We start from the raw sequence: 12533 nt of genomic DNA, 5'->3' as shown, positions 1-12533 counted from the left end.
TGTTATTCAAATGTGGTGTTTCCATCACTCGTTTCTTATGCGATACTTCAAAATGCGAATAAAGTTGGGGTGATTGAAACCTACATTCATAATCCCTTTGGTTATAAATATCTATAAAATCGTTTTCAGAGCCTTGGTTAAATGACACTACCCGAGCGGTCAGATGTGCATGTCGGCAAGCTGAGAGAAGGTGGAAAAAAGATCAACTTAGAGTTTCTTATGAAATTCTACAGCAACATCTATCTGATTATCAAAGTGCTGTAAAATTGGCAAAATCTGATTATTTCTCTAAACTGGTTGCAAATAACCGTCACAAGCCGCAAGTTCTGTTCAATATTTTTAATAATATTACAAATCCTCGTAAATCCTTTCCTGTTACACCTACGCTGGATCTTTGTAATTCTTTTTTAGAATTTTTTATTGAGAAGATTTCTGTTCTTCGATCTTCTGTAATCATATCCTGTGATCCTGATCCCTCTGCTCCTCCGGTATGCTTTGCGGTACTAGATCAGTTTGAGCCCATATCAATCTTATCTCTATCTGAGGTGGTGCATAAACTACGGCCTACAAATTGTCCCTCAGATAGCATCCCCTCTCGTTTGATTAGAGAAGTCTTTGATACTGTTGGACCGTATATTTTATTATTGATAAATACTTGTCTTGTCTCTGGTCAGGTTCCGTTAGTTTTTAAACATGCTTTTGTGCAACCGCTTTTAAAAAAAGAAAATCTTAATCCTGCTGTTCTTTCAAATTGCAGGCCTATTTCAAAACTGTCCTTCCTTTCTAAAGTTTTAGAGAAAGTAGTTTCTATGCAGCTGCAAACTTTTCTAATTAGTAATAATATTTATGAAAAGTTCCAGTCCGGCTTTAGATCCCGTCATAGTACTGAAACTGCACTGTTGAGAGTTTTTAATGATTTGATTTTAACTGTTGATTCAGGAGCCTCTGCTGTCTTAGTGCTGAGAGATTTATTTATTTATCCTTTTGGAAACTTGTTCTGCACCATAAAGCATGCCTGATACATCTATACATAATGACAATTAAACAAATAACAGAACAAACACAACACAAAATATACAAAAGAGTTCCCCTCGCCCCAACAACCCCTCACTCATATACAAAACATCAGGACAAAAGACCCCCACTACATAACAAGGACAAAGTGCAGTTTTGCATGCCATGATAGTCCCACAAGGGAGAAAGTGCATGGTGCTATTGTAAAGTGCTGTCCTCCAGGTACCCCTCCTTATTCATCAATACAATGCTAGTTGGTATAAAAGACTTACTAGCTCGATTTGTTTGAAAATAAGGTAGCCTAAATCTCCTCCTTGATGGCAACATCTCATATGCCTGATATAGGGGATGTGACTCATCTTTATGTATTACTTGACCTTTCTTCAACACCCTTCTTGCACAGGTACTAGCCATGCTTTCTAATTCTATTCCTGCAACCTTACTGGCCAAATTAACTATCTTCCTCAGTCTGTTTTTGTTGATTACAGACAAGGAGAAATACCAGGCTACACAACAAAAAAGTAGCGTGCTCTCCACAAATGAATGGTAGAAAAGTAGCATAATTTCTCTATCCACTCTAAATTGTCTCAACCTCCTCATGAAATGCAGCCTTTGCATCCCCTTTTTATAGATGGTGTCAATATTGCTGTTCCATTTCAGCTTATTGTCTACTATTGTGCCTAAGTACTTATGCTCAGTTACTATCGCAACTTCCTCTCCATTTAGTCTCAAACACTGGTGGGACTGGCTCCCAGTTCTGTAATCTATTATTATTTCCTTTGTTTTGTTTACATTTAGAAGAAGACAGCTGGACCTACACCAATCTACGAATCGGTCTACCCAAGCCCTATAGTTGGTCTCATCATTATTCTGTATTAGCCCCACTATTGCTGTGTCATCTGCAAATTTTATAGTAAGATGCTCAGATGTATCACTTCTACATTCATTAGTGTAAAGAGTAAATAATACTGGTGAGATGACACTGCCTTGTGGCGATCCTGTATTGGTGTTAATTGGAGAGGACACAGCTTCATTCACCCTAACACACTGTGTTCTCTCCGTCAAAAAGGACTCAACCCACCTAATCATGTTAGGATTCACCCCTAACTGCCCCAACCTCTCCATCATAATGTGGGGTCTGATTGTATTAAAGGCGGATGAAAAGTCTATAAAGAGAACCCGTGCATATCGTTTAGGCTTATCCAGATGGCAATAGATATTATGGAGCATATACAGGAGGGCATCATCTGTGCTCCGCTTAGTTCTATAGGCAAACTGTAAGGGGTCAATATTACATTGCACATCATGCAGAATATGTCTCAGAATTATTTTTTCTAGGCTCTTCATCACAATTGATGTGAGGGCAATTGGACGATAATCATTCAAATCAACTGGTCTTGCTACCTTAGGAATTGGCACTATGAGCGATGACTTCCAAGCTTTCGGAATATAGTGTGTACATAAAGACTTCTGAAAAAGTTGGCAGAAAATTGTACTAAGTTGTTCACTACACTTCTGCAGAACCCTTCCACTTATTTGATCAGGGCCCGATGCTTTTTTGAAATCAATTTTATTAAAAACTCTACGCACCTCATCTGCTGTAATAATTGGCGGAGTACCACACTGTAGCTGCTGTCTAATAGCATCACGCTCCAGAAGAAAGTCTGATGTTTCAAACCGTGAATAAAAAACATTTAGTTCATTTGCAAATGCTTGATCATGTCCCTTTGTATCTATGTGCCTTTTCTTCTCTTCCTTCCCTATCATTGTATACATCCCTTGCCATGCATGTTTCAGGTTATTCCCCCTCATTTCCGCCTCTATATGCCGTTTATATTTCTGTTTACAGTCATTTGTTATTTGTCTAATCTCCTTCTGCATTTCTTTCATTTTAAGCCTGTCTCCCTGTTCGAAAGCTTTCCTTTTCCTGTGCAGTGCAACTTTTAATTCTTTATTTACCCAAGGTTTATCATTTGGAAAAACCCTAAAAGTTTTTTAAAGCCGGACTGGAACTTTTCATAAATATTATTACTAATTAGAAAAGTTTGCAGCTGCATAGAAACTACTTTCTCTAAAACTTTAGAAAGGAAGGACAGTTTTGAAATAGGCCTGCAATTTGAAAGAACAGCAGGATTAAGATTTTCTTTTTTTAAAAGCGGTTGCACAAAAGCATGTTTAAAAACTAACGGAACCTGACCAGAGACAAGACAAGTATTTATCAATAATAAAATATACGGTCCAACAGTATCAAACAGTATCAAAGACTTCTCTAATCAAACGAGAGACCTTACTGACCTTACTGCGGCCTTTGACACCGTGGACCACTCAATTCTCCTGGCACGTTTGGAGAGTTGTGTGGGAATCAAAGGTACTGCACTGAGGTGGTTTGAATCTTATCTAACCGATAGGAGCTTCTCTGTCCAACTCGGTGATTTTTTATCTGAGACGGCTCCATTTTTATGCGGTGTCCCTCAAGGTTCCGTCTTAGGCCCTATTTTATTTTTTTTGTATATGCTGCCCCTGGCCTCCATTTTTGAAAGGTACGAGGTCTCCTTTCACTGTTATGCTGACGACATTCAAATTTATCTGCCCTTGAATGTAAAAAACCTGCAGTCTCTGTTTGGTTGTATGAAAGACATTAAAACATGGATGAATTTAAACTTTTAAATTTAAATGGAGACAAGACAGAGATTATAGTATTTGGAAACCCTAAACCTCTTGATTTAAATGATCTTGGCCCCTTGGCTTCAAACAGTCGTTCAACTGTGAGGAGTCTTGGTGTTGTGTTAGATAGTGCTTTTAAGTTTGATAAACAAATATCCGCCACTGTCAGATCATGTTTTTTCCAGTTGAGAACTATAGCCAAGGTAAAGGCATATCTCCATCCTAAAGATCTAGAAAGGGTGATAAATGCCCTTATAACATCTCGCCTTGACTACTGTAACTCGCTATACGTGCACTCTAAAAAAACAAACGGTGCTATATAGAACCAAAACAATTGCTTTGGATCGTAACGATAGAAGAACCATTTTAGTGCCATATAGCACCGGTGAAGAACCAGTAAAGCACCAGTGAAGCACCAGTGAAGCACCAGTGTAGAACCATATAGGGGCCATATAGCACCACATATGGTTCTACATAGCACTATATGGTTCTACCCAGGTGCTTCACTGGTGCTTCACTGGTTCTTCACCGGTGCTATATGGCACTAAAAATGGTTCTTCTATCGTTACGATCCAAAGCAACTGTTTTGGTTCTATATAGCACCGTTTGTTTTTTAGAGTGTGGGATTAGATAAGTCATCGATTCAGCGTCTACAATTAGTCCAGAATGCGGCTGCTCGTCTTTTGACAGGAACGAGAAAGAGGGACCATATTACACCTGTGTTGCGTCACCTCCTCTGGCTCCCTGTTCATTATAGGATCGATTTTAAAATTTTATTTCTGACTTTTAAATGTCTAAATGGCTTGGCTCCACTATATTTAACGGAGCTTTTGTGCGCCCATATCCCTGCTAGAGTGCTAAGATCTGCTAATCTTGCCCTCTTGGATGTACCGAGAAGCAGACTAAAAACCAGAGGTGATCGAGCCTTCAGTGTAGCTGCCCCTAACTTATGGAACAACTTGCCAGTCCATATTAGAACTTGCCAAACTCTGGAATCTTTTAAATCATTGTTAAAAACTCATTATTTTTCTTTGGCTTTTTCTTCGAGTTAGGCTTGTTAATTTCCTGGGAATTTTATCTTATTTAATGTATATTACGTGCGTTTTATTGTTGTAAATGTAGTAGTAGTAATTTGTTGTTGGTCAAATTGAACCTGTGAAGCACCTTGGTCAACCATGGTTGTTTTAAGTGTGCTATATATAAATAAAATTGATTGATTGATCTATAAACATAGACACCTGGGTCTTAAAGGATTATTTTAATATACTGTAGTTTTTATTGTCATTGTTTTAAATAACTGCATCTGTTTCACAAACAGTTTCACCACTTCATCCCAATCCCTACAGTCAAACAGCTTTTTTTTAATATAAATCAGCATGCGATAGTTCACAAAAAAATAAAAAAATTCTGTCGTCATTTATTAAACCCTCAACTTGTTAAAAACCTGTATACATTTCCTTTATTCTGCTGACCAAAGGGGAAGATATTTTGACTTCCACATAGTATTTACATTTTCTATTGTGGAAGTCAATTCTACTACTGTTTCCCACTTGAAAACAAATATCTTCCTTTCAGTCCAGCAAAACAAAGAAATCTATACAGGTTTGTAACAGCTTCAGGAAAAATACATGACAGAATTTTTGGATAAACTATACCTTTAGGAAATAGCAGTCTTATTTTCCTGAATTACATTGGGGTCTAAAGGACAAAGAATCATGCATCTTTTTTATCATTTAGATTTTTAAAGTTGTCTCAGAATTTCAGACCCCACTTTATGTATTTGAAATATTACAAAAGTATGGGGTCAGATTTGTTTCGTATTTCTGAATAAATATACTATGATCTACAAATAAATATAGAGAGTTTCATAAATATTTTTTAAATCCACAAATGCACAATAAGCGAACCATAAATATATGTTAGACATTTAATAAAAAGGAAGGAAATTCACAAATAAATAAAATGGGATTTGCAAATGAAAAAATATTTATAAATATATATTTTTATTTTATTTATATGTGAATGTCTTCCTGCGCATTTGTGGATCGCTTTCTGTGCATCTGTGATTCGCTGCACACATTAGTGGATCGCTTTCTGTGCATTTGTGAATTGCTGCACTCATTTGTGGATCGCGTTCTGTGCATTTGTGGATTTGAAACATTTCTAACGTCAAGACGTGCACAAGAATCCACAAATAGGTGGACTCCGCCCACCGTCTACTCCAGCCAATCAGACAACAAGCACAATGTGCTGACCAATCGTGGCACGATCTCCCTTCAACCAATCACAGAGTCTTTTCTAGAAACATTGTGCAAAAGACCCAGACGGAGGAGGACTTTTATTATGACAGCGAGTATCGCTCACTCAAAGCAATGGCGGAAGAGCGCTAGTTTTGTACAAGTGTCTCGCTGTGTGAGGCATGAATCGTGTTGTTGTGGAGACAATTAATAGCACCAGATTGTTACGCGGTGTGTTCATGTGCGTCATTAGAGTGAGTACACTCTAAAAAAAAAAGGTTCCTTGAGGTTCTATATAGAACCGTGGGGTTCTATACTTGGCCAATAGAACCTTTTACCAAAAAACGGGTTCCATATAGATCCCTTGGAAGGCAAAGAACCATTTTTATTAAAATGGTTCTATAATTCACGTTTTGTGACTGAAGTGTAAACTAAAGATTACACAATAATTGCAGACCTACACAACTCATTTACAAACCTACACAACTCATTCACAAACCTTTTTGTGTCAATAGGTTGTGGTCAAATAAAGAGAGAGTCAACAAATAGGCTACTAATATTTAGTGTACACTGTAAAAAATCCAACTAATGAAATGTTGGACGGGCAAAAATATATAAGTTAAACCAATTTTTTTGTTTGAGCTAGTTGAGAAGATCTGTGTTTAAAATATTAAATGAATGGTTATTTTCAAATCCAGTCAAAATTCAGAATGGCTAGTGTTGACTGAACTAATTAAGACAAATCAGGTAAATATGTGGACTTATGACAGCTATGTTTCCTGACAACAAAATGCTCATAATATTACTGTTATTTGGTCACAAAATGTAATTGTAAGAGTTGTTCAGGCGTGAATGTATGTGCTTAAATTTTAAATATGCGGTCGGTTAATAAAGATAGCGTCTATTTAAAAATGTGCTCGGACACTTTCGGACGTAGATGAGCTCCATATGAGCTCCAGAAAATCACAGACACTAAGCGCTCACACCCCGCCCAGCGCAGCCTCTCCTCGGCAAGCCCATCAGACTGCTGGCTCTGATATCTCTGTGGCGTTTAAACATGTGATTTAATTCATTTTGATTTCTCATACTTAACAATAAAAGGGTTATGTTTTAAATCATATTTTAGGATTGCACTTAATTGATATTGCTGTTGAGTGATGTTTCATATCTTTTACATTTGTTATAACCGGACTGCATGCGAATTTGAACTTCAGAGCTGAGGAAGCGGGTGGAGAAATAGTCCCAATATCATAACAATCTTAAATAAAACTTCTAAATATGCCCGTGTGTGTACCCGTGTGCGCGCGCGCGTGCGCGCGACCCGCTCACGCGCGCGTGTGTATGTACAGTATGTGCGTGAGTTTTTAATTTAAAATGTCTTAACTTAACTCGGAAGGATCTGAATCACAGGTCATTTCATCTGAGATCATTCCGCATGTAACAGCCGGAATCACTCACTGTTTCCCACAACGACACGAGTCATCAGCCGTTTCCTCAAGGTCACGTCAGGTAAGTGTTTGTAAATAAATGTTAATTTTAGACTATATTAATTGGCAAAGACGCAAATACTCGACGTTTTTGTAAACATATAAGTTATATAAAGGTGTGTTATGTTATGTGACCGACTTAAAGTGTGTGTTACGTTATGTGTCCGAGTTAAAGTGGAGCTATTTTAGTTAAGATAATACCGGACAGGGTTTACGACTCCGTCTTAATTATAATTGGGACATTTTTACAAACAAACCTTATAAAATACAATACTAGTGTGCATTTTGAGACAAAACAATAGCACTCATATGTTAACAGATGTAAGTATTTTAGTCAGTGATAAGTCCTGTCCGAGAAAACCGCCCAATAGTGTTTAATTCAATTACGTGTGATGTCTGAGGGAAACTTGGCAATTTTAGGGTATAAAATCTTTCACCGTCAAGCTTTATTATATTAAACATGTTATTTATGTATGTGTGTGTGTTTATATTCCTCTGTTTATTAACAGACGCGAAGATGAGCCTCGAGGCTTTACAGTTATTTTTTCAAACTGAGGAGTTCGGACTCCGGACCGTCATTTCTGCTTGTTTGTACCCTGAGGTAAGTAAACTTTCTACATTTTTGAAACGATATTACTGAAATATTTCGTATAATTAGTTAATATTTATTTTGTTAGAGTAGGTCTTGTGCTAAATAGTGATACTAGAAGCTACATTTATAATATTTACCTCAGTTAAAAAATACTGCTGGTAACGTTAAAGCACTGACGGGCTTCGTCAACCGTCAGTTATAAAAGCTCAGTTAAATACATTTTGTTCCTGGTTTTAATGAATTACGTTACAGTCCTGCTTTATTTCTTTGTCATTTTCAATTAAATTGCCAAGCTCAATAAGACAGCTGTGTTGTAAGGAGACGAAATTCGAGACAGGGGTGTTATTTCAATGAAGCGCGTGGTCAAAGGAACCGGGTGGAAGACGGTGGAAGGGAAATTATATGTAAATGTTTGTCGCAGTTTTACACATATTCCGTGAGTATTTTTCGCTTGTTCACGAGTGTTTTATCAGGGTTGGAGCTAAACCTTGAAGGAAAGTGGAAACTGCTGGCCACAGTTAAGAACTTTCTGCTGGTCTGTATTATAAATGCACGATTGCAGTGCAGCGTTTGTATCCGCAAGTCTAGATATGCATGTTTTCTGTGATGCACACAATTAATTAATGTGATGGTAGCTGTTAAGACACTTACATTTAACATTCAAATGTTTTATAAACCAAACGTGTTCAGGTTTTTATGTGTATTTGGTTTGTGAAGTGTAATTTTTTTTCCTCTCCCTCACAGATAACCATGGTTAATAAATGGTCAGACACGTCACTGGCTTTAAAATATAAACCCCATTGATGCAAAAAGGTAAGGTGCTTAAAAGGACCTTGTAAGACTTCGTCACTAATGTTCATTAAAGAGAAAATAAAAAGAAATCTGTGTTTTGTAGCTTTAATGATAATTCTTACTGTATGTATTTCATTTAGAATTTAGCATTAAAGACTGTAAAGTGTTTGAGGATTTAATTTAAATTCTGTATATTTCACACTATTTTTTTATTGAACATTGTGTTTTGAAAAATACATCACTAGTCAATTGCAACCTCAAGTTAATGTAGACTTTAAGGAACTTGTTTGTCTGAAAGTGTATATATAAAGATTTATTGTTTTAAGATGCTGCATGGAATGACAATGTGGTTTGGAACAGACTTGGTGAAGAACATGGAAACATCTCTTAATAAAATGGCCCCAAACATCATCAGGAGTGCAAAAGAAGAAAGTAAAAACATCTCTACGCCAATCTCATTGGAGAGAAAACCACAGAAGGTGCTTGTTCTTTGTCCAGTGTAAAGTAGCCTTATTTGCATAGTCAATGTAAAGGTTCTAGCACCTATAAATTGTATAAGTGAAAATATGAAAATAATGTTAGTATAAACTTTTTCCTTGCCATCGAAGAGTAAACTTGTTAATTAAGAGACGCTGGCTGAGAAAGAGTTAAAGTTTACCCACAAATTAAAATTGTCGTCACTTTCTTCAGCAGAACACAACAGAAGAAATTTTGAAAAAGTATGGTAATCGAACAACAATGGTGCCCATTGACCTGCATTGGTTTTGTGTCCATTAAATTGCTAGCAGAGTTGTTCGGTTACAGACATTCTTCAAAATCTTTTTTGTGTTAGTGTTCTGCTGAAGAAAGAAAGCTGTGAATTGTTGAAATAACGAGTGAGTGAATGAGTTTTCTTTTTTTGAGTAAAATGTCCCTGTAATTGATATCTGTACCTAATGTACAATAATTTGTATCTTTGTAGGTCTGGTGAGGAATGCTGCACTTATGTTATTGCAAGCATTATTTCAAGAAAATCCCAGCTTCCTTTACTGTGTAAATAGTGTAAGTATAGTCTTCTGTAATTTAGTTAGCATTTGAGGCACTTTATTTAAAGTAACATTCAATGCAAATATAAAACTATTACTCTGTTTACCCTTAAATAGCATACAGCTCTACATCAATTATTATGAGTCTTGTTGGTTCGTGAGTGTCGCTTGCCTAGTTGTCATACTTTATTTGTGTTATTATGGGATAATTTTAAGTCTATTTGATGGCTTCTGTTAATTGGTAAAAAGCACTTAAAAGGTGAAATGTTTGTTTTACAGGAACCCAAAGGTCCCACACCAACCATAGTGTTCAACGGCTCTCCTGATCTTTTCAAATCTGAATGTATCAACTTTATAATGGACAATGTGAACTTAATATGTGGAAGACATTGACATCACAGGCTGTGGAATGACTGTGTCACAGGTCGGAGAAGCGGACCGCCCCTGTCGCGGATCACGCTCCTCCTAGTTCCACCTCGAGGAGGTCCCAAAGCACCCCAATGACCAGACAAACCAGAGGTAAGTAAAATATAGAAATAGAAACTTTATTTAAATTATTTAAAACTAAAGTGGGGAATGGGAAAGGGAATCTAAAAATCTCGCTTCTCGCCCTCAGGGGGAGTATTACGGGGCCAGGGACGTTGGAGGGGTTTCCACGTGACTCCAGCTGGAACACCGCTACAGAGCGTATCTGGGTGGGTTGGGCACACACCGTCGCGGCGGCCCCTGATGGCATCCACAAGGGTCCAAGACCCTCCTAAGGTGAGTACGGACGACAAGGACACAGCACAACACTTCAATAAAGCTTTGTGTATTTCCGTTTCAAGAGGTTCTTACTTGACTGTTGAACAGTGTTTCTTCTCTCTCCACAGCTCCTAGCCGTAGCAGAACTACGTATTTCAGCACCCGAAGGACTAACAACCCAGCCGGCATCTGCAGCGTATATCCAACGCGATCAAACTTCACTCTGACAAGTAACTTCCTATACACAACCACGCCGTCCTTTCGCCCGGACCAGCCCCGCACTCTTTCCGCCCGCTACCTAGCGGTCGCCGGATCAGCAGAGCCTGCGGACTCTTCGGAGGCTGGTCTTCGTTGTGCTGCCCAAGGCGGAAGTTGACTCGCCCGAAAATCGACCCTTCCAGTAACTTCTACCTTCTCTCTTTATATCCTCCTCCCAGGCGTGGCTCGCCCAACCATCGCTCGCCACGTCACTTACACAGCTGTGCCTTGTTTCAGCGAGTGCGGGGATTCCCGGGGAACCCTGAAGTGCCGGTGTCTGTACAAACCGGTCCGGGCGGAACCTCTTCACTCTCCTTTTGGTTCCGCCCCGCATAGTCACTCCGTGACAACTGTTTGCGTTTTTTTTTCTCCTCAATGTTCAATACCCTTTTGCCATTAAGCACACAGTGACTTTAATTTATAAAATATATGCTTAAGTTTTAATACCTGTACAAAACAAATGTACAATCAACTTGTGTAAATTGTCATTCTATTTAATAGATTGTTCATGAATTGTCTTTAAATGCATTGTGATTTCGGTAACACTTTACAATAAAGTTCCTTTGTAATTACCAAATTGAACAAACCATAAGCAATACATTTGTTACAGTATTTATTCATCTTTGTTAATGTTAGTTAATAAAAATTTAAGCTTTAATTGCTTGTTCATGTTAGTTCAGAGTGCATTAACTAATGTTAACAAGATTTTAATAAAGTAATTGTTGAAATTAACATTAACAAAGATTAATAAAGGCTGTATAAGTGCAGTTCATTATTAGTTCATGTTAACTAATGTAGCTAACTAATGTTAACTAATGAACCTTATTGTAAAGTGTTACCGTGATTTCTTTTCATCATTTCAGACACATGTAAAAGTTACTAAAAATTAATACTGCATATACTGTACAGTATCTATGCGTAAGGGAAATAACTTAAACAAAATTTTTAATGTATAGTGTAATTAAGAGTTTAGCTGTTTAATACAGAGATGTAATTTATTTATATATATTATTTATATATAAACGTATGTATGTTTATTAAAAAGTGAAAATGCTTAATGGAAATAATTAAATAACTAAATGGTTGAATGTAATGAGACATTTTAAATGTAAACTAAAGTTTTGCTGTCTAATACAGAATAAAGAGATGTGATTATAGATTTATATTTCTGTATAATACAATTAATAAATAGTAAACTTTTATAATTTTCTAGATCGGTTATAATTTCTTATCAATAATAAATTACTCATAATAATAAAGAACCTTTAATGGTTCTAAATAGAACCATCTAACTTTGATTCAAAGAACCATTTGGGGTTCTTTTTAATGAACCCATTAAAGTGGTTCTATATTGAACCATTTAGGGGTTCCATATATGAAGCGGGTGATAGAACCATTTCTGGTTCGATATAGAACCATTTTTTTTAAGAGTGTACAGTTAAATTTGCATGTTTTTTTTTGTGTTAAAATTTCCGTTATTAATAGCGCTAACATGTTATTAGCTAAACTGTGAATCTACTACGCTGTATCGTTATATAAATCACTTTCTTTTGCTGTTCATCAATGTGTTTATCCTGTAATAATGTCAGTTATACTACATACGTTGTGTAAACACTGATAATGGTGTAAAATGTGTCATTTGAGACACGTCTGTTTATGTTATTTTAATAACGTATGAGGGGAGAAGCTGTAGCTAATTTGTCAATGTTATGTATGTTTA

Source organism: Misgurnus anguillicaudatus, unplaced genomic scaffold (genome assembly GCF_027580225.2).
Source record: "Misgurnus anguillicaudatus unplaced genomic scaffold, ASM2758022v2 HiC_scaffold_29, whole genome shotgun sequence".
Lineage (NCBI taxonomy): Eukaryota > Metazoa > Chordata > Actinopteri > Cypriniformes > Cobitidae > Misgurnus > Misgurnus anguillicaudatus.
This window is presented reverse-complemented; position numbering follows the sequence as displayed.